The sequence below is a fragment of the Eubalaena glacialis genome, chromosome 7, assembly GCF_028564815.1.
Source record: "Eubalaena glacialis isolate mEubGla1 chromosome 7, mEubGla1.1.hap2.+ XY, whole genome shotgun sequence".
Taxonomy (NCBI): Eukaryota; Metazoa; Chordata; class Mammalia; order Artiodactyla; family Balaenidae; genus Eubalaena; species Eubalaena glacialis.
Genome location: NC_083722.1, coordinates 41963032 through 41986338, shown reverse-complemented (window position 1 = coordinate 41986338; position 23307 = coordinate 41963032). Strand labels below are relative to the sequence as shown.

Genomic DNA, 23307 nt, shown 5'->3' with positions numbered 1-23307 from the left:
AAAATTAGTGACGATTGCACCAACGTCAATTTCCTGATTTTGATATTGTACCAAAGTAATGTGGCAATGTCACCAACAGGGTAAACTGGGTACACAGGCCATCTCTGTGTACCATCTACAATTATTTCAAAATTAAAATTTTTTAACAATGAATAAGTAACTCAATGAGAATAGTAATGACTCCTTTAAATTATCCAGTAGGTGGTCACATTTTCTACTTACGGAAACTGATATGAAATCTGCAATGTTAAATAAAGATATTTGAAAATTAGAGTAAAATGTTTCTTAAACATTTTTAAAAGAAATTACTGTGCATCAGAAAATATATAAATATCCCACAAATGTGTGGAGGAGAAAAAAATTATTTTTGGCCAATCTAAAAAAGAGCCTGCACTGGATCCTTCCATTAACCACAGTACACAGAGGTGCCTTTTGCGCCACACCCTTTAAAAACTGTACTAAAATAGCATTAAAGGAATTTATAGGGAGATGGATATAGATATAAAAATATGAAATAAAGGCATGAAGACAATTCAAGATGAGAGGGAATGAGAAGCAAACTAGACATGCAACAAAATCCTTGAAGCTAGAAAACAGATAAATAAATGACAGCTAATGAAAGAATCGATACAAAGCTGAAATTTAAGCCTATGGAGTGAGTAGCCAATAGGAGATTAGGTCCAGGTACCTCTGAAGGAAGGAGAACTGTTTGAAAATGGATATAAAGACAGTTAGGCCCCCATAACCCCTCCTCTCCCCTGCACAACCAGGCAGGGGACTGGAAATTTCCCCCAGAAGAGCTGACTGTAAGCACAGCTAAGGGCAGGGGTGAGGCACCCAACTGGAAACAGGAGGAGGGGGTCAGAGCCTGCTCACTGAGATCCACCCCCTTCTCCCTGCAGCCAGGCTCCCAGGTGGGAAAACAGACAGACTTACAGACACGGATTATACAATAGGGAAGCCCCAGGTTACAAGCCCCACCCATGCACTCAGAGCTTCAATTCTCTTCTTTTTTACTTCAAGTGCCTGGATCTCATTTCAACAGAGCCAAGCTTCTCCAGACACTTGAGGAAAGCCCTTTCCATGCAAGAGAGTGGGCACCCACACACATCTCAGAAGAAACAAATGTGATGTAGGGAGCAGGAAAAACGTCCCCAACCAAAAAATATATAATTAATACCCACGGAGAAATAAGAGGAAGTGAAGCAGCATGATGCCATAAAAGGCAAGCTTCAAAGAATAAACTCTCAGAAATTAAAAACTAGTGCAGCATCAATATAAGAATCCAATAAAAGAGATGAAAAATAAAGTTAACAGAAATCCCTCAGAAAGTCGAAAAGAAAGACAATGAGGTGGAGAAACAGGACAGAAAAAAATAGGAAAATCAGAGGATCAGTCCTCAAGGTACTACATCCAATGAATAGGTATTCCAAAGAGAAAGAAAACACAGGGACTGCAGAGCATGAGTTTCCAGTCTGAAAGGGCCCAACACGTGGCCAATAAAATGAATGACACAAAACACATAGGGATACCAAGGAATATTATAAAAGTTCATAACTCCAGAAATAAGACGATTCTAAAAGCTTCCAGAGACCAAGGGGTTGGGGGGGAAGGGAGGTCATAACAAAGGATTGGGAATCAGAATGGTGCTGGACTCAACAGCAACCTTGAAAGTAAGAAGGCAATGGAGCAATGCCTTCAAAATTCCAAGAAAACATTATTCTCAACCTAAAATCACATACCCAGCCAAACTATCAATCAGGTATGTGACAGAATAAAGACATTCTCAGACACGCATGGTCTCAAAAAATTTATCTTCCTTGGACCTTTCTCAAGAATCCATCGAGGGACTTCCCTGGTGGCACAGTGGTTAAGAATCTGCCTGCCAACGCAGGGGACACGGGTTCAAGCCCTGGTCCGGGAAGATCCCACATGCCGCGGGGCAACTAAGCCCGCGAGCCACAACTACTGAAACCTGCACGCCTAGAGCCCATGCTCCGCAACAAGAGAAGCCACCACAATGAGAAGCTCGCACCCCACAACGAAGAGTAGCCCCCACTCGCCGCAACTAGAGGAAGCCCATGCGCAGCAATAAAGACCCAATGCAGTCAAAAATAAATAAATAAAATAAACAAATTTATTTAAAAAAAAAAAGAATCCATCGAAATGTGGAAGTATTGGGTTGGCCAAAAAGTTCATTTGGTTAGTGATTATGTTGTTCAATAAAATTCTTGGTGAAAATGAAAAACGTATCTCTTATTTTCACTTAAAACTGAATGAACTTTTTGGTCAACCCAATAAATCTAAAAGGAGGAAGATCTGAGATCCAGAAATCAGAGAATCAACAAAACAGAGAGAGACAAAGGACAAAACAGTGAAGGAATTCCAAGATGGCAACCAAGCAGCAGGTCCCAAGAGCAACCTGTCTACACTGAAGAAAATATGAGGGCTCCCATAAAAAAGAATAAAAATAAAAACACATGTGAGGGATTATCTGACATGTTTGGAAGTATCAGGAAGATTTATTTGGTGACAAATTAGAAACTGAAATAGAGAAAACAAAGCAAGCAAAAAAGGAGGGAGTTATTAATTCCAGAAAAAATACAGAGTAAAAGAAGATATAGTCATAATATAAATATAAAATTTGGTTATGATCAATACTTATACAGTCATAATATTTTAATATTTATATACTGTTAAAAATAAAATTTATATTATGTCAATACTGAGAGGATGGGAAAGAAACTGTAAGTGCTAAAGACTCATCTTCCATAGAAGGAAATCAATAAATAACTAAAAAGTGTGTGTGTGGGGGGGAATCAAACAGTAAAAGCAAGCCATTTAGCAATGTGGAAGCTAATGTCAATAGAAATATCCCAGAGCTGGGGGTTCACAAAAGCCAGAAATTGAACTGGGAGAGGGGGAGGGCAAGAGGCTTATTGGATTTTTAAAAAATTATTTGCATATATTACCTTGCTAAAAATAGAAATTGAATTTACAAAGGAGAAAGTCTCTGCTAAGATGACAGGGTGCTCCAAATGATAGTTGCGAAGGATGCTAACATTTAATAAGCTTCATCATTTCTTTTCCTTTGGTAAAATGGATTATAACTTATACAATCAAAAAGAAGGCATCGTCTTTGGAAACCAGTTGGGCAATACACAAAACGTAAAAAGTTTTTCAAGTCCATTGACATCATAACAATACTTTTGGGCATCTATTCTCTTAACATAATTGAAAGTAAGAAAAACCAGCTACGGTGCACAATATGTCTTTGCATTCTTATCACTACAAATGAAAAGCATGTCAAATAAGGGAAATGATTAGCATGTTATTAATAACTCAATACCAAGCAAACAACAAAAACAATTACTGTAAAGACCAGAGAACTTGAAAAAGATTGACGATGCAAATATAATTTAAAAAGAAGACAAAATGGCAGGTACTCTATGGAAAAAAGCACGCATGCATGTTGAGAAGGGAACAGGGGGAAAAAAATGTTATGCTAGGCAACAAGGGAAATGCATGAACAACTTTATTTTTTAACAAAAAAGAAAGATGTTTTAAAATAAAACGAACTATGAATCTCAGCAAATGAATGCTACCAATTAGCTATATATGACAATGAGCGTGCTCAACAAAAGGACTAATCCTCTGGAGTTCTTTAATCATAGGGATGAAATTTAATTTCTTAAAGAAAGGTATTGAAATTTCTTTATGTGGGTTATACTAAAGCATTAGCTGACACAAAAGCCATTCAAAAGAGTCACATTTGAATAACTGAGCTTATGCCAGTTGTTCAAAGAGTCTGACAGTTTAATAATGCATCGATGTGTTTACTCAGGCATGAAAAGCTCACTTTGTTTTCCAGGAAAGGCGTAACAGCAACAGCACAAAAACCATCACCAAATCCATACATTCAAGGACCGTTCAGAAATAATACAAGAAACCAAGTCAACCAAGGACTTAGATCTACAGTGAATAATAAGCTACTTTTATGTCTGTGGAAATGACAACCTGCAAATCCCAACGTCCAATAGAAATCCTAATTTAATCCTAATCCGAATTTTAAATCCTAATTTAAAGCAAGCAAATTTAAGTTTTGTTCTGCATATTAAAAGCATCCTCAGAAAGAACCTGTCACAAATACTACTTTATTCAACTGGGGATGCACATACCAGATGGAAAAACAACCCTGTCTGACAGCATCCCACAACGAAAACAGTGATTCCTCAATCCTTCCCTCATTATCCTGATGGGATCTTAGTTTGGTGTCCAAATGCTTTAAATTAACTACATTCTATAAGATAGACACAATGCCACTAAGACTGATTAAATCTTCAAGTTTTCAACTTCCGCAGATCGTCATGGAAGAAAACTCCACAAGCTTATAAACCCTTCTGCCTTCTCTCTGAGATGAGCCAGGGCACATGAGGAACAATTCCTGTAGCCCTCTTGGCAGGATGCCTCAGCAGGGTGATCATGTGACGGGGTACACAGACACCATTCTTCAACCACACCATGTTGATTACAGCACACTGGCCCACTTAGAGCACATTTTGTACAATGACATGCAAAGAAACCCAAATTGCCTTGGCTTGCTTTGCTACACCACAGTCTTCTTATAGCCACCATTGTTTTTAGTAGATACAGAGTCTTTAATCTGGTTGAACAGAATGTTTCTTTTTCCCATTCTCCATTTCTGGCAAGATTCTTTTTCCTTCTCTTGATAGTGTGAGTTCCTCTCCCTTCTTCTTAGGAATACTCAATCCTAAGAGAGCTATGTCCTTTGCTATCACTATATGGCCAATGCTCAATTGTCCTCCACTGCCCAAATGTCCCCATAAGGTGGAGAAAACACAAACCACTGTTACAGATTCACCTGGGGGATGACAATATAAAGAATGTTATTAAACTCCTGAAAAAACTGTTTGAGCTGTCATGACACCAAATTTACTCGCAGACTTCCTTCTGGGGGTCTTCAAACCCTTCAACTAAATTTGACCCCTTTCCATCCTACGTAACTCTCATCACATCCCTACTCCTGTCCCCAAAGACCTGAACTGCCTTTGTGGTCAACCTCCTTGGTAAAGATGTTGTAAACCAATGGTTCTAATCTCCACGTGAGAATAACACTTGTTACAGTATTTATCATTCGTATCATCTGGCAATGTTCTTTTCTACAAGACTTACAAAAAGTAACTGTGACTTTATTACCCAGAAATTCTACTCCTAGGTATATACCTTATAATTTTTTTTAAAACTCTCACATATTCTATTCCAGAATATATACAAGAACGTGCTTGACAGAATTGTTCGTAATTGCCCAAAACTGTAAATAACCCAAATACCCATCAATAGTAGATCTGACAGAGGTATATTCTTGTAATAAAATTTTTCACAGCAATGAAAATGGAAGCTTACTCTTAGTCATAGCATGGAGAAATCTAGAAATAATATTCAGCAAATGAAGCCAGACGCAAAAGAAGGCATACTATATTATTCCATTTATATAATGTTGAAAAATCACCAAAACTAAACTGCTTTGTTAGAGATGCATACAGAGGCGGTAAAAAATATTTTTAAAAAAGGCAAAGATGTGATTACTATTAAATCAAGTTAGTGGCTACCTCTAGGTGTGAGGGAAATATTATGATCAGGAAGGTCATGCAATGGGCATTAGGAGGCCTGCCAATGTTAAACCTTCTAAGCTGAGTGGCAGTTATGAGTATTCATTTTATAATTTGTTATATACTGTAAGCTGTACATTTATGCTTTATGCACTTTTCAGTATACATGAAATATTTTTATTTCACAATAAGAAAAGTCTTTTTAAAGCTTTAAACTACTTACTAATCAGGAAGAAAAAATACCAGACAATTAGCACCATGACATCAAATTCTTTAACTCATCAGGGTTAATGATAATGAAAAGCAATGGCATTATGTCTGGAGGAGGAAGAGAAATAAAACGACCAATAGTAACCAAAACAACAACGTTAGAATGATCATTCTGTAGCCGTTATGATATAGCTGTCAACCTTTACTGAGGGATTCTCTGTGCTCGGCAGTGAGCTAAGGACTTTACCTGGATCACATACTCTAGTCGTCTCAACGTCACCACAGTGTTAACACCTACATGTATCAGTCAGCCACTGCTGCATAACAGACCATCCCAAACTTAGTGACTCAAAAGCAACATGATTTTTTGAAATTTCTCACATTTCTGTGGGTTTGCTGGGAAGTTCCTCTGCTGTTTTCACCTGAGCTCACTCATGCAATTACAAGCAGCTGGAGGGTCGGAAGGGCTGGAAGACCACCCTGGCCTCACGCTTATGGTCTGGCAATTAGTGCCAGCACCCAGCTGGAGTGCCTCTGTTCTCCACAGGTCTCTTTCCTCTCCCTTACAATCGAGTGGCTTCTTACCTGAAGCTCTCTGAGTACCATTCAAAAGGGACAAAGAGTCTGGGAGGACTCTTGGGGCCAAGACCTTGAAATTTGCACCATGTCATTTCAGTCCATTAGTCAGGGGAGTGGAGAAATAGTCTCCACTGGCAGATGGAAAGAGCAGCAAAAATCACACTGAAAAGAGGCATGGGAGGGGAGAAATCTGGTAGATTAAATGGTCTACCGCAAAATGAGGTAGGGGCCTCAGGGGTGCCACAGAAGAAGACATATAAAAACTGCACAGATTATCCTAGAAAACTCTATGGTTGATCACAGAGTAATGATTTTTCCAAAGGAAATTTAAACAGAAAATATAATAATATACTGAATAAACTTTGGTTAAGACATGACTTTTGATACACAAGAAAGTTAGGGATAAAAGGAAAAGCCCAAGAAATATTCACAGAATAGTTAAAAGATCCATTGGCTAAAGCAGAGAATTCAAATAATCATATCCCACGTCCAGAATTTGAATTTGAAAGGGTTTCAGCAAACACTCAAAAATAAGAACTATTGATGAAATAAGCGTCAATAAGATACTTTTTCTAGTATGTTTTAGTAAAGAGGGATGAAATGGTAATGTCCCCAGGTGAATCACTTGACTTCCCTGGTCCTCTGTTTCCCTGTGTAAAAAATAAGCATTAAGTGATCGAAGGGCTGTTTTTAGTTCTAAAAATATTAGGACTGCATTTCAAAATACCTTCAATGTACCATAAGAAACATGAAAATCCTATTAACGTGCAATACAATAAGCATGCAGTTAAAGATGCATAAAATTACAGAAAGTAGATTAGTGGTTGCCTAGGAAACGGGAAATGACTGCTAATGGGTATGGGGTTCCTTCTGGGGCGATGAAAACATTCTAAAATTAATTGTGGTAATGGTCGCACAACCCTGCGAATATACTAAAACCACTGAATCATTCACTTTAAATGGGGGAACTGTACAGCCTGTGAATTACATCTCAATAAAGATGTCAAATCATGCACAGAATTGGTAGACAATAAAGAAGGAATCCCCTTTGGTAATGAAAGACTAAGCTAGGAACACACAGACATTTTATTTTAAATTGAAGTATAATTGATTTACAACGTTGTGTTAGTTTCAGGTGTACAGCAAAGTGATTCAGTTATATTTACATATATATACACATATATATATATATGTTCTTTCTCAGATTCTTTTCCATTATAGGTTATTACAAGATATTGAATATAGCTCCCTGTGCTATACAGTAGGTCCTTGTTGGTTATCTATTTTATATACAGTACTGTGTATCTTTTAATCCCAAACTCCTAATTTATCCCTCCCCTCCACCCCACTTTCCCCTTTGGTAACCATAAGTTTGTTTTCTATGTCTGTGGGTCTATTTCTGTTTTGTAAATAAGTACAATCGTCTCATTTTTTTAGATTCCACATATAAGTGATATCATATGGTATTTGTCTTCCTCCGTCTGACTGACTTCACTTTGTATGATAATCTCTAGGTCCACCCACGTTGCTGCAAATGGCACTATTTCATGCTTTTTTTATGGCTGAGTAATATTCCATTGTATATACGTACCACATCTTCTTTATCCATTCATCTGTCAGTGGACATTTATAATAGGTTGCTTCCATGTCTTGGCTATTGTGAATAGTGCTGCAATGAACATTGTGCATATATCTTTTCATATTAGAATTTTCCTAGACACTTTTATTTAATCAAATCCCTATATGCACCAGTGAGGTAAAGTTTTTTATCTTCAGTTCACAGATGAGGAAACTGAGGTTTCAGCAACATTTCACGGCTCCCTGATACTGCTGCTAGTTAATAACATTCTTTCAGGCATAACAGCATTGGAGGATCACAGAATAATAAATTCTCAAGTAACTGGCAAACAAAAAACATTTGTGAAACTATATTCTAAAGAGCTAAGTGAAACAAAGTCATGGGAAGGGGGAATTGGGGCTAGGATAGGTGTTACACTAAAATGTTGCCAGCGCTGTAGGAAAGAAAAGAACATGCTAACAAGCCCACATGGCAGGGGCGCTGTGGCCAATTCAATCCAGGCAGAGAGAGCAGACGTGAAAGAGAAGAAATCTAGACAGATAAGAAAGTGAGTAACTTCTAGAGGATCCTGGGCCTGGAGAGGTAACTCCAGATAAAGCCTAAGGCCAGGGGAAAGGCTGAAAGAGACAGGAAACCAGGAGACAGAATGTGATGCAAGTTTATAATACGACAGAGCAAAAGGGGCACATCAAGAAGAAAGGCTTGGTCTACTTTTGGAGGCAAAGGAGGAAACATCACCCAGCAGCAGGGCAGCCCTGGTGGAATTCAAAAAAGATTGACTACACTGTCTATTCAACTGGCAATTCGATTTTCTGAACGGTTTTCAGATAGATATAGAATGGGATTCAAAAGAGAGTCACAAATACTAAAGAATTTGAAACGCTGGTTCACAAAATGGGAAGCTTATACCCACACACTACTCCGTGGGCCAGGGTACAGATAATAAACGTGAAATGAGATAAAAGGTTCAATCCCTTCAGTAAAACTAACTGCTTCCTCTATAATGCAAAGCAGGGAGAAATATATTTCCTTGCCCACTGATTTGCCCATAAGACAAATAAATGAAATAGACCACAGGGAAAAAAGTCTCCTGTTCTAAAATACAATGTTTAATCGGTTCCTGATTGAGCAGCACAGGTACCTTTTCTTTTGGCAACAAAAAGAGTGCGGATTCTTTTCCTTGCGTGGCCCAGAAAGTCACAGGCAAATCAAAGTTCAAAGAAGCAAATGAGTTTCCCACTGAGTGCTGACATGTATACTTGAGCATTTATAATAAGGATGTTCACTTTGCTTGGAATATTTCTCTTCCCAATTTTTCTGTCTCTGGTCTCCACTAGTCATTTTACCCTCTCTCATTTGCTAATATATGTTCACACTTTCATGGTGTTTTCATTACATTATCAAGCTGGCATCATGAATGAACACTAACGAGGATATGAATGCCTCAAGGGTGCACCCCTGGTAATTAAAACAGCTCAGGTGTGAATCACTTTGAAAAATCATAAAACCAGGAATGCATCATTTATGGTGCTATGATCAGAAGCCTGGATGAGGCTGGGACTGGTATTGCAATGGCTTGGAGAAGAGAAACCTTCATTGAAAGTACGATGGATTAGGACAGCGTTCCTTTACTGAGAACCTGAATGAGGGGAAAGCCAGGGCAGGCTGATGGCACAGAGGGAGAAGGGACAGATTTGGACTGAGCAGGAGTGGTCCAGCATGGGAAGGGTCAAACGTGCCATGGTGAGAACAAGATATCAACCTGAAACACTAACAAAGGGGAAGGATTAAACACAGGCTGGTAAAGTCAAACAATGAACTATTGTATGGCCATTGAAAATGTTTCTGGAGAATGTTGAATAATACGATAAATCCAAGTGTTCTAGGATTATGAAAAAACAATGTAAAAGTGTATAAACTATACAATCCCTATTATGTTAAAAAATATAATATAGTTTTAGGGAAAAAACTACTTTAAGGGCTTCCCTGGTGGCTCAGTGGTTGAGAATCCGCCTGCCAATGCAGGGGACATGGGTTCGATCCCTGGTCCAGGAAGATCCCACATGCCGTGGAGCAACTAAGCCCATGTGCCACAACTACTGAGCCCGCACTCTAGAGTCCACAAGCCACAGCTACTGAGCCTGTGTGCCACAGCTACTGAAGCCCGCACGCCCTAGAGCCTGCACACCGCAATGAAGAGTAGCCCCCGCTCTCTGCAACTAGAGAAAGCCCACGTGCAGCAACGAAGACTCAATGCAGCCAAAAATAAATAAAATTTAAAAATTTTTTTAATTTTTTTAAAAAACTGCTTTAAAAAGGTAAATCTGCTGAGAAAAAAAGAACTTAAATTCAATGATTAAGGATCACTCAACTTTGGGGTATTGATATTTTGTACCACAGAAAACCAAAGACTATTTATCTGAAGAAAGAGTTGTTTTTCCTTCAAACTTGAACCAACTTCAAGCAAAACTTGAAAGGAAGGAGCTAAAACCAGCTTACATACCAAAAAACAGCTCTTCCAGAAAGAAGTCAAACAGATATTCAATTCAGGTTATTAAAGTGTTTTTTTCTATTATATTTTGACACAGGATTTTTGAATAAGGTTGAATTTTTCACACATTGTACTCAAGAAGGCATTACATGACTCAAATGGAATAAAACTGTGTTTGGGGGACGTTTTGGCTTAGATTCAATACAATTTATCCAAGCTAACAAGCAGTAGCAAGCACTGCAAAGAAAATGTGCCTACCACGTGCAGGGTTTTGAAGTGGAGGAAAAGATGATCAAACGGGTGTAGTCCTTAATCTCAAGGGACACCCAGGGGCTGACACAAACAGGTAGATCAAGAAGTTAAAATACAAGAGAGAAAGTACAAATCTTCACAAGTGAGGCTCAAAATACTAAGAAAGGATAATAAACGTCTTGTCAGAAACTACATCTATTATGTTCCTTCAGGTTTAAAAAAAAAATGGTCAATTAGGCTATTTTATAGTCAATCACACCACACCAATAAGATCAAAGATTCCTATGAGACATCACTTAAGAATGGATTATTCAGGGGGCTTCCCTGGTGGCGCAGTGGTTGAGAGTCTGCCTGCCAATGCAGGGGATACAGGTTCAGGCCCTGGTCTGGGAAGATCCCACGTGCCGCGGAGCAACTGGGCCCGTGAGCCACAATTACTGAGCCTGCGCATCTGGAGCCTGTGCTCCGCAACAAGAGAGGCCACGATAGTGAGAGGCCCGCGCACCGCGATGAAGAGTGGCCCCCACTTGCCACAGCTAGAGAAAGCCCTAGCAGAGAAACGAAGACCCAACACAGCCATAAATAAATAAAATTTAAAAAAAAAGAATGGATTATTCAGAGAAACTGTTAAGAAGGTTGTTTCTGAATTTTCTCAGGAAATTCACCAACATTTAGATCAATGTTCTGAGTTCTTCCAGGCTCAGCTAAGAAAAAAGATATGGGCAACACTAATGAACGCATATCTTGGATGAAGAGAATACGGCCAACTGCCTATTCGTTAATGTTTTCCATCTTCTATAGTAATAAATCGATAGCACCCCTAGCCAAGGATTGATCTTTCTAGAGAGAGAGCAAGAAATGGAGGAACTCAGTCACTGACACAGCATTTAAAAAAGTAATCTGAGTTACCAGATCACAGTCACTCAAGAAACTGGTAAAGACTCTCTTTTGGTAACCAGAAAGCTCATCAATACCTCTTTGGCTTTACATTTTTAGAGTAATGACAGGCCTAATTTGTGAGTCTTTTTCTATATAATCTGAACAAATCAGATTGTACTGTGTCATTTCCCCCTGAATATTCTGCAACGTCCCCAGTCAAATCACACTACCAACTCCACGATGCCCCAAATCAGCCTGAGTCCTAAGATGGAGGAAGTGTCCATTAGAGAAACTTCACGAAGACTCCAAGCCCTTCCACAAGGGAACACTTTGTTTGGAGATACCACATTGTGAAAACGGTCATTGTGTGACTTTTTGTTATAACATATGCAGAATATCTTAGAATTGTTCATACGAATGTCAATATAAAACCATGTCAGGGTCTGCCGTGGATTTGAAGCCTGAAGAAGTGTGAAAGTCAACACAGCACATCCTGGGCTATCGTATACTACTTGCCCAGTGCCCTTCATGCCACACTTACCTTTAACTGAGAAAGGGAGCACTGGCTTTACTCTCTGGTTGGCATGAGAGCCCGTGTTTGATCCGATGCTGACAGAGGATATAAGGTGCTGGGGCAAGATTCAAGGCCCTTAATAGAGAAGGGGTTGGGATACCCAAAGGAGGAGATGCACTGAAAACAATGCACAGGACGTTTGATTGTAAGGGAGGAATTTTATTTTTTATCTTTTTTTTGTTTTAATCTATTTCTGGCTGCATTGGGTCTTCGTTGCTGCGCGCGGTCTTTCTCTAGTTGCGGCGAGTAGGGGCTACTCTTTGTTGCGGTGCACGGGCTTCTCATTGTGGTGGCTTCTCCTGTTGCAGAGCATGGGCTCTAGGCGCACGAGCTTCAGTAGTTGTGGCACGTGGGCTCAGCAGTTGTGGCTCCCAGGCTCTAGAGCACGGGCTCAACAGCTGTGGCGCACAGGCTTAGTTGCTCCGCGGCATGTGGGATCTTCCTGGACCAGGGCTCGAACCCATGTCCCCGGCATTGGCAGGCGGATTCTTAACTGCTGCACCACCAGGGAAGTCCCAGGGAGGAATTTTAAAATGCCCATCAATGTGATTTGAAATAAATTAAATCAAAACAAGACAAAAGGATGGCTCCTAATCTTCTAAGGTGACATATAATGGCACTTTTGGTGCATACTCATTATAAGTAAAGGGAAAGAAAAGGACTTTATCTCTTATCCTCAATAACACTTAAGATGACCAAACTGTTATAAACCACTATCGAGAGATTTCTGAAGGGTGGGGGAGGGACCTGAGTCACCAGTGAATTTGACGTATTTCCACCTAGAATCTGTGTCCAACAAACTGCTGCAGGGGCTGAGCCCTGCAGTGCTAGTCATCACAGTACCATATTTATTTTGGAGGGTTTGTTTCGAGCAATTGCCAAAGGACTTTTCCACAAGAGGAGGGGGCGCATCATCGAGTAACAGAGTAAACTCAAGAGAAGAAATAACAAGCACGGGACGCACATCTGCTGAGGCCCCACAAGACTCCAGACAATTTAAATATTGCAATTCGGTCTTTGCATAGATGAAGAAGTCACTGTTAGGCCCCAGCCAGATTTCAGGCATTTAGAAATATAGTGATCACTGTCAAATTTAATAGTGCAGAAGGGCTTACCTTGCCCCCAAACATTTTCTAATGTATTCTAAATATGCATGAGCTACAACATGTACTTTGGCATCTGTAATCACAATTTAAGATTAAAATTGCATAATTCAGGAACTTTAGGAAGAGCGTGTCTCTCCACCTAGAGAGGCTTGGGTTCCAAAGTGTTTCTAGCTCCTATGAGGGTGGCCTTGCATCTTCAAAAGCAATCATCTCTCGTGTTCAAGCTTCTCACGCACACTCAATGCATACTGTTTCCTACCGGCTGCCCCAGACAGCTGAGTGCAAAGCAAGATGGAAAGACCCGAGAGTAGATTCCCTGGCAACTCCCACACAGTTATGCAAAAACACAACGGAGCACCTGCCGATCCCTGCATTTTAGCTCCACGAGCTGAACGAGATATTAAATTCTAATATTAATCCAGATGAAGAAACACAAGGCCTAATTCTGAAAACTTTCTGAACTGCCTACCACGTAAGGAACAAGAGAAACCATCAGGGTCTCCCAGAACATGCTGCACCCCCATGGTCTCCATCTGAGTAAATGCTTTGTGTGTGGAGAGGACAGGCAAAGCTCTCCCACAGCCACTTCTTTAAGCTGCTCTTTTGGACATTCTTTAGATTTTATTGCTACTGTTTGCCAACAACCTTGGTCAGAGGCCACGCAGACATTCCTAGTGTTCGTTCAACATTGGCACGTACAGCGGTGCTGGGTGGGGACCCGAGGCTGCCCCACCAGCCACTCCACTTGCTCAGCTCAGCAGCTAAGGACTCAGCTCTTCCATCGTCACCCAGCTCTACAGAGAGGTCCCCGCAGTGTGCTCGAGCCGCTGATCAGCCGCCTCCTTGGGATAAGTGCTTACTCAGTTCATCACCTCAAGAGTTCTGAGTCGGAAACCTCTCTTTTCAGCATGTGACCAAAAAGAACATTCGAGAAAAAGGGAACTCCTGGATGAATCCCAAAGTGAAGTAGGAGAGACAGCCACCTTCCTTCAGCTCCTGGACCCCAGGAAACAAGCAAGACCTCCCAGGTGTCCGGACACAATGGCATGGACCATCCCCCGTATGTTCTTGGGGCAATTTTCTGAAGTAGCTCCAGGGTCCCAGTAGCTTCCATGCTACCACTTCCCCAGCCCCCAGCCTCCAACTCCCAGCCCTGAGTCCAGCTTTTTACCCAGATGCGTCTAATAAAAGGACATCAGGTCATCCCTTCATCCCTGTCATGGAATCCCATCAGCACCACCCACCCACCCCATCAGCACCAACAGGGGCTGACCCCGACCCAGCACCACTTTCTCTCTGGAAAGCGTCTTCCACAGCCTGGCACTGCGGCTGACTATGCATCAAAGACTTGGGAAGAGCATCAAGTATTCATAGGTCCAAGCAATTTAAAATTAAAATGCTACATGACCAGAGTAGACTTTGAAAGTCTAATTTCAAAAAGTGTCAGCACTTCACTTTTCACCAAAGTAGCTCTAAACTAAATAAGAGATGCCTCTAAAGTGCCAGGTACTAGGCTAGGGGCTCTGTAAACATCACCCCACTTAATCTTAAAAACCACCCTGAGCCTGACAGCTACCAGGATTTCACAAATAATGAAAGTGCAGCACAGGGAGGGTACACACCTGGACCCCATTTACACAGGTGTGTCAGTGCCAGGATTCAAACTCAGGTCCAAAGTCCCTACCTGTCCACTATAAACAGCAAGGCCAAGAAGCATTGTGGAGTCCAAAGTCTGTAGACCCGGCTCCCCAAGTTACTGGCTGGCTGTGTGACCTCATGCAAGCTGCTTAACTGCTCTATGCCTCAGTTTCTCCATCTGTAAAAGGGGGTCATAACAGTACCCATCCCTCACAGAAGTGCAGTGACAATTATATGAGTGAATCGAGGTCAAATATGTAGAACAGTGCCTGGCATATAAGAAATGGTTAATAAATGTTAGCTATAATTATTACTATTATCTCACCATAAAGCACTCCCTCCTATATATCCAAGCTACTAAAACTTTTCAAGTGTTAAGAAATGTAGATCCAGTTATAACATCTTGCTGCCCTTGGATTATATTGTTAGGATGAAGCTAAGTGCTAAACAAGAAACATGCCCATACATTTCAAGACTTCTGTTATTTTCAAAAGCAGAGAAAGACCACAAACAAAAAGACATTATTACACATAAATCAACAGACTGCTGAGACCAAATGCTTACAGGACCTGGAGAGGTCCTTACATGTTAGTTAACATTACATGTTAGTTAACAAGTCCAGTCACCCCCGTCTACCCAGTACTCGAGCTACTATCCAAACACAGCAAGTAAATTCAAAAGCAGTATTTCCTACTCATCAAATCATCGAAAACAAAATAAAGCAAGAGTGAACTAAAACATACATGAAAGGGCTGGAAGGATTTAGGGGAAGCTCAGTGACCTGGCAAGGGCAAAGTCAGTCAAGACTTCAGGGTGGGCCGAGCCCGGTCCTGAGAGGCACACAAGTGGGAGGGGAGGCCAGGAGGCCTGCCCAGGAGGAGGGCTGAGCCCACGCAGGTGGAGATGGGTTCTGGGAAGCAGCCCCTCCAGGGCTGCCTGGCTCAGGCCCGCGGGTGCTTCCCTGGGGCCCGGCTCCTCCACGCCTGGCCCTGTGATGACCAGCAGCAGAGGCCTGGGCACTCCAGATGCCAAAGGGACTCAATTAGGGCTCCAGGCTCTCTTCCAGGGCCCACAGCCTGGGAGTCTAATTATGAGAAAGGAAGGCGAGCGGGTGATGCAACTGCCCACGTCTCTCCCCCTTGGCCTTGAACCGAGAGCCTCCACCTCTCAAGCGGGTCAGCTTCCAAACATGTACTTGCAGGTCAGGGGTGGAAGCTCAGAGCGCATCTCTGCACACACGGGGGCAACACTGCACATGTGGCCGAGTCTCCGGGTCACCCCACGAGTCTGCTCGACCCCCAGCAGCCTGGATGTGTCTTCCTGAAGCCTCCAGCAGCCGGCCACTGCTTACAGAACGAGGCACAGGCCCCGGAGGGGCACAACTGGGGCTCTCCTAACCTGGGCATCTTCTACTAACAGCATCAACATTTTCTATAGGTTTTGGCAGCTTGCGAAGTGCTGCCTCGTATCTCACGCCACCAACAGAACCGCCCAGGGAGCAATCAGTCATTTGAGCTGAACTTGAGAAGGACAATATGGTACGTAAGGTATCCGAGCCACAGCTCACACCCAGCCTCCCTGGCTGCAAGTCTGGTGTCTGGTCTGACCTCTGCCCTCAACTGCCCAGTGGCCTTTCTGACCTCAGTCCCCACACCCACAGCCCCAGGGAACTATCTGCTCCGCACCAGGCCCCGACTGTCTCCAGCACCTCTCTCCGGCTAGCAACAGCTCACTCACCCCAAACGTCACAACCTCTCGGAAGCCTTTTACCCGATCAATATCCTACAACGAACCTTAATGGAAAAGAATATGAAAAAGAATATGCATTTATGCATATGTATGTATAACTGAACCACTTCGCTGTACACCAGAAACTAACACAACATTGTAAAGCAACGATACTTCAATTTAAAAAAAACAAAGTGCATTCCTCTCCCACCACATATGCAAGATTTGGAACCGATTGCCATTATGAAGTATCAATATATCTAAGAACCATACAGACCAAAGGTCTAAGGACAATGTCACACTCTTTCACATGCATGCTTGCCAGGCAAAAACGAGAACTGCACAAGATACTGGAACAAGCTCAGTACAGAGCAACCAGAACAGCAAGGCTGGTGATGAGCCCTGATCACACCCCATGAAGAACCGAAAGGGAGTCAGATTTGCAGGGATTGTCAAATAGCTCATGAGTATCTGAAGACCTATCACATGGTAAAAGAATCAGACTTGCTCAGTATGGCCCAACCAAAGAAAGAAAAAAGTCCCTCTATATATTCAACTAAAATGTGATGGGGTCCTCTGGGAATATGGTGAATTCCCTGCTCAAGCACAGGGCAGATGACTGCTTAGTGTGGTTTCCTGATGGGAACTGATGGATTCGATGGGAAGTGGATCTAGAAAGTGCCTTTCTGACTCCGAGATTCTGCAAGTTCAATTTCCCTCGGCATGCTCTTCCTCCCACTCAAAATCTACCCAGGTTCTTAGACAACAGCTTGTGACACGCGCTTTGGCCTGTAATTAGCTAGCACCAAGTACAGTATCTGCAAGAAGCAGCAAAGCAATCTCTCGTTATCTGGGGTCAGAATTCAGCATCCAAAATTCAAGTCAGAATGTGATGTCACATCCCCTGGTGAATGAGAAGAAAAATAAGGCAGCACTGACCAAGTCAGGTGGCAAAAACATAGCACGACTTTTCACAGGTATCGGAAGGAAGGATAAAAGAAAGAGTTTGGCAAGACAGAATCACCAACTTGGCTTCTTCACAAGGACGCGGGCGTCAATATATTAAGTTCTTCACGAAAGGATCGTGTCCTCCCTCAGGAGTTACAAAGAACTTTTAAAATACGGAATTTTAATTGATTCCTATCAATACTTTCCATGCTAATAGGTTTCTGTTCTGTTTTGAAATCCAAAGATCTGACTTCATAGATGAAAACAGCATTATGAGTGGGAATTGTTACTGAGTCCAAGCTTGCACTGCTTGCCGCACAACAGGCCAGTAAATCGAGAGGTGAAGTGTTGGGGCAAGGAATGCTGACTTTATTTGGAAAGCCAGCAGACCGAGAAGATGGTGGACTCGTGTCCCAAAGAACCATCTTGCCTGAGTCAGAATTCAGGCTTCTTTTATACTAAAAAGGGAGGGGGTCAAGTCAAGCATTTCCTGGTTCTGGTCAGTCTCCTGAGGGGGTGTGTTAATTCCTCCCTTCCTGCAGTCATTCACAGGTGGGCCTGGTCAGGATGTTTCCTGTGAGCTAAACAAAGGTATTTTAGCTTGACGCTCATTACCTGGGAGGCAGGGTTCCCAGACATGGGCCATTATGTAGAATTTAAGCTTATAGGCAACATCCCTTTAGTGATTAACTTGTAATGGAATACTACGGTCCTTCCCTAGTACAGAATAGCAGGTCCAGGTGAGGCGCTGTGATGCCTCAGACCAGGAGCAGGCGGGCCACAGCCTTAAGGCTGGCGTGATAACCCCAAGGATCACGGGAACGGAGAATTCGGAATCTGACCTTGGGAGATGCATCCTGGCGTCCAATCACCATCCTTACACTGGTGATGGCTGAGCTGGAGGAGCCAGAGAGTAACTCACAACCGCACCTGCTCAAGCCCTTTCTAGCGCCCAGAGGCTCCCACCTAAACTGGGCTCAACCTTCCCCACTGCCGGGAACAACACTCACGTCTCCCAAGAATACACACGTGGATTACACGTCTGCAAGGACAAGAACAAGAAGAAGAGAGAATGAATTCTTTGTGTAGCCATTCTTCCCGCCCATTATAAAGAAGCACATTCCACTAGGACCTAGGATGCAAACAAGAAGCGAAAGGGCATTTAGTTCCAGTCAATGAGATTTTGGTACTTGGCCAGGTGGCCATTTGTCTACTAATCCTGAGTGAACCACAGAAAACTGAACCAACCCCTCCGCCGTCCACGAGCCCGGCAGGACCTGGATGCTGCCCAGCAACCACCCGAGTGCTGGCCTCTCGCCCTCCCCAGCGCCTTTAGGAAGACACGCTTTCACTGCTCCAGGTCGCTTACCTGAGAGCACAATGGAGATGCCAACAGTGTTTCTGGCTCTCAAAATGCCAAAGTCACCCTCCTGATTAGGCCACAGCAAGACACAGAATAAGCCTCGTCCTATTTCTCCCTGACCTCTTCCAGTCCGAGGGTGGACTTCATTCAAGGGTACTTGCTCTAGCTTTTTGCAGGCCTTTATTTTAGTGTCGCCCATTTGTTTAAACACTCAACAAGCAAGTTTAAACCACGTTCCCTGCTCTCTCACTGGCATCTGAGTCTTTGCTGCTGCTGTGTCTTCCCCAACTCCTCTGCAATTTTCCTCCCTCAATTGCTATGTTCTTCTTGTCAAGGAGCCGTACCCCTCACCAACCATCTGGCACTTGAATGGTGGATGCACTGTTCCTAACAGGGCCTAGAAATATACAGCTGGGTTAAGAACCAAGAGCAAACCGTCTCTCAATCCATGACAAGTGCAGTGATGATATTTTCTTTCACGAGTTTTAGTTCAAAATAATTATTGACGAAAACCTAAATATGTTTGACGCGCTCCATTCAAAAAGGAAAAGAACAGAATGGTCTCACAACATTGAAAAGAAATTTTTTTAATGTTTTAAAAGCCTAGCATTAGAAGGCAAAGCATTAACCTTAGAGTCTTTCCAAAGTCAGCCTCGCAATGGGCCAGAACAGTTACTGAAAAAAATGCCCCCTTTACAGCCGTCTTTAATAGCACAGAGGTCTGAACAAAATCTGAGAAAGGCAGTCAGGGCCCAACAACCTGGAAAAGAGCAGAGAGAGAAAATGAAGATGGGAAAAGCAAGTGGTGACTTCTCAGATGGTCATCGGGACCATCCAGTACTCTCAGAGTAAATGAGGATACGAAATGGACAGGCACAGCCACCAGAAATCGCGTGGCCCTCAGGGTGGAGGGGGCACTCCTGAGCCTTTCAGCCTAGGAGGCCCGGTGCCGAGGGCCCAGGATACTCTGAGGGGCTCAAAAATATTTTCATTTAAGATCAAAAGAAAAAAAATGAATATAAGATTATATATCACACTCATAAAATATAGCTGGTAATATTTTTATGAAGGAAGGGGCCCATGAAGGAAAAGTGCCTGCAGCGGGCCCCAGAACAGTCATGCCCGGCTCCGTCCGCAGAGGAAAAGCAGATGCCAGTGAGGCTGGTTACCCAGGGCCCGCGGCAGACACATGGGGACCCAGGGGACGGTGACACAAATGACTTTCTGCAGTGAGGGCTCAACTCTGCAGATTACAACAGGCACAGAGGAAAGGAAAAAAATCATTTTGCTTTCAGTTGTTCAAAGAAAGTTTGGTGCTGGTGACAGATGCTCAAGCGCTCCCTGAACAGCAGAGAGAAAACAAGCTCTGGCACCTGAAGAAAGAGCAAAGAAGCCAACAAGCCCTTAAGGAGCTGCTCTGTGTGGCCGCCACCCTGGATATGGAAGCACAGCCGACGTGCCCGTAACATCAGTGCTGATGTTGAGTGTGTTGCCTCATACTTCTCTCCCCTGGTCATATCTACTCCACTTTGAAATTTTTTGTTTCATCAAATTGTGATTTGTACACTCCAACATCTTGCCTTTTTCCTGTAATACTGCATCCTGAATCACCTCCTATGTCTCCAAATAGAGCATCTGGAATTCACCAACGTATGTGGGAACACCTCGTAGGGTGTCCTGGACCAATGGAGGGATGAGTTGAAGAGAAAACAGGGGGGATTGGAAACTGGCGGAACAATCTAGGTCAACTCAGAGATCGCTGGCCGGTGGGCACGTCATCCAACTGCAGGAGTGACCACGGGGCACCAGTCAGGCTTCACACTGCGCAGTGCTGTAACGAATGAGTATAAGACACGGATGTTCCTCCACAGGGAGCCTACGATGTGCAAAGCTCCATTCTAGATGCTTGCCGTGCGTGGACTCACCGCACCCTTATTTATAACAAGCCTGGGAGAGACAGAGGTTTCCATTTCATACCAAGGGTAGCGTATAGGATGGAAGTTCACAGGCCTGAGTAATCTGCTGAAGGTCAGACAACCAGCAAACAGCTGAAATCTAAGTTCGGCCCCCAGCTCCACCTTCTTTCCATTTGATAACACATTTTTCTTTCATTTTCAGGGTCCCTGAAACTAGCTGGTAAGTTGTTAGAAAATCCAGTGGAAAAAAGATCTCTCGAAAGGCAGCTACAGTAGAGCTAATGTGCTGATCTAATGAGATTAAATTTAGCCCCAAGAAATGTGAAGTCTTGCATTCGGATCCATAAAAACTAAAATCCTGTACAGAATTATGGAGACTCAGCCTAAAAGAAGCAACATGCATGAGCAAGACTTGGGGATGGTGTTAACCAAGCATTTTATAACCCAAACTATACATATTAACTAAGCCATAAACACAATACTAGGGACTTCCCTCATGGTCCAGTGAGTAAGACTCCACGCTCCCAGTGCAGGGGGCTCGGGTTCTACCCCTGGTCAGGGAACTAGATATCGCATGCATGCCGCAACTAAAAAGATCCCGCATGCCGCAATGAAGATCCCGCGTGCCGCAACTAAGACCCAACGCAGCCAGAATAAATAAAATTTAAAAATAAATATTTTTTTAAAAACGTTTCAAAAAATAAACACAATGCGAATTCAATAGTTAGGAATGCACTGATATGCTCTCAGACTGCATTTATGAGCATGTTATGCCCAGAACAAGAAAAGTAGCCCTTCTCTGCGCTGGCTGGTAAATCTCACTTGGGGCACCGTGTTTTAAAAAGGTCTCTGGTGAAATGCAACATCTCCTCTAGGAGCATAACGAGGCAAAATAAAGGAACTAGAAAGTTTAAATCGAAGACCAGATTCTATAGAAGGGGATGGGGAGAATCACGGCAGAGGGGATGCTGGTATACATCCCTTCACACACAGGCAGAGCCCCCGCTGCCCGCATCCCTTCCATCTGACATTTACACTACTTTGGTCCAGAGCAGAGGTTCTAGACTCCTTTACAGATGTCTGAGCAGATAAGGTACCTCCTCAACGAAAGACTCAATAATTTAGGGTCCCGCTAATAGCAATTTAGACTTTTTCCCAGGACTTAATACACAGTCACTCAGGAAGCATGTAGGCACTTCTGTGAGGGCGGGGGAGGGACACGATGGTTCCAAGCACTTTCCAAGGCTCCCCTGAACGACACCTACCTCCCACTCTTCCCAGTTCTACCTGCCCCAAGCATAAATCCAGGCAAGGCTAACAAGATAAATGTGAAAGGCCACAAAGGGATGTGTTTGTTGAGATGCAAACCCAGCGGAGACCCCCAAACCCCCTTTTTCTCCCCGACGCCTTTCCATTTGTTGCCTTCATCATTGGGTCACTATGCCACTTAACTCACCTTTCTGGCAAGACCCTCCAGTGACCATCGGACCCTCAATTATCTCTGGCTCTTCCATAGCCTCAGCAATTCTTTTTTCTGGTCCCACAGAGGTTTCATGCAGGCTCTGAGCATCTCCAGCCGCTCAGCCCGCAGGGCAGGACCCACCACCTGCGGTGCCATGGCAGTTAGCACTCCATGGGTGTCCCTGGGCTCTGCTCCCTGGGCTCCCTGGTGACTCGGACCCCAAAAGATAAAAGCACTCGTGAAATGAGATTAAGTGAGGATTTAAGTACCCACGGCCATTTCCTAGAAGTGAAAGGAAGGAGATTTGGCAAATCACTTCAATGACCAGGACGCCTCCTATTCCAGGAAACATTCAGGGCATATTTTAAGAAAACGAAGAAAACGAAATTTAATTTAGAAAGCGTTTTTTGACTTGACTCGCCCCTCCCCCATCTTTCTCCATGCTCATAACATCACACGTAAACATACAAACACACAGCCACATGCAGAGTTTCTCATTATTTTGTAAAAAGGAGATATTGTACCATCTTCTCTGCATCTTTCTTTTCTTAGATAAAAATATATCAAGAAAGTTCCTCCATAACAACTACTTAATAAAGCGCTACCTCATCTTTGCAAGGACGGCAACGTAGCCATGCTGTGTGTGCATCACAATTCATTCAATCATTTCCCTGACAAGCATTCACTTTATTTCCTTTTCCTTTTTTTTTTTCTGTTCCTTTTCCCTTTTTTTGGCCACCACAAAAATGCATTAATAAAAATTCTTCAATCTCCATCCTGACACACTGGTATTTCTATTTTTAAAACAGAATGTCAGAGCTGGAATTGCTGGGCTGGGCTTCCAATTTTCATTGATAGTGCAAGAACAGCTTCCAGAAGGGCCCTATCACTCACATGTCCACCCCTGCCCTGCATCCCAAAGGCAGGTTGCTTAGAAGATAATTGGCATTGG

At 42.9% G+C, this 23307-nt stretch overlaps 1 protein-coding gene across 1 annotated transcript in view; it reads right to left on the bottom strand.

Moving 5' to 3' along the window:
* LRRC1 (leucine rich repeat containing 1) overlaps positions 1–23307 on the bottom strand; it is a 131930-nt gene that overhangs the window by 87894 nt on the left and 20729 nt on the right. The window lies entirely within an intron of this gene.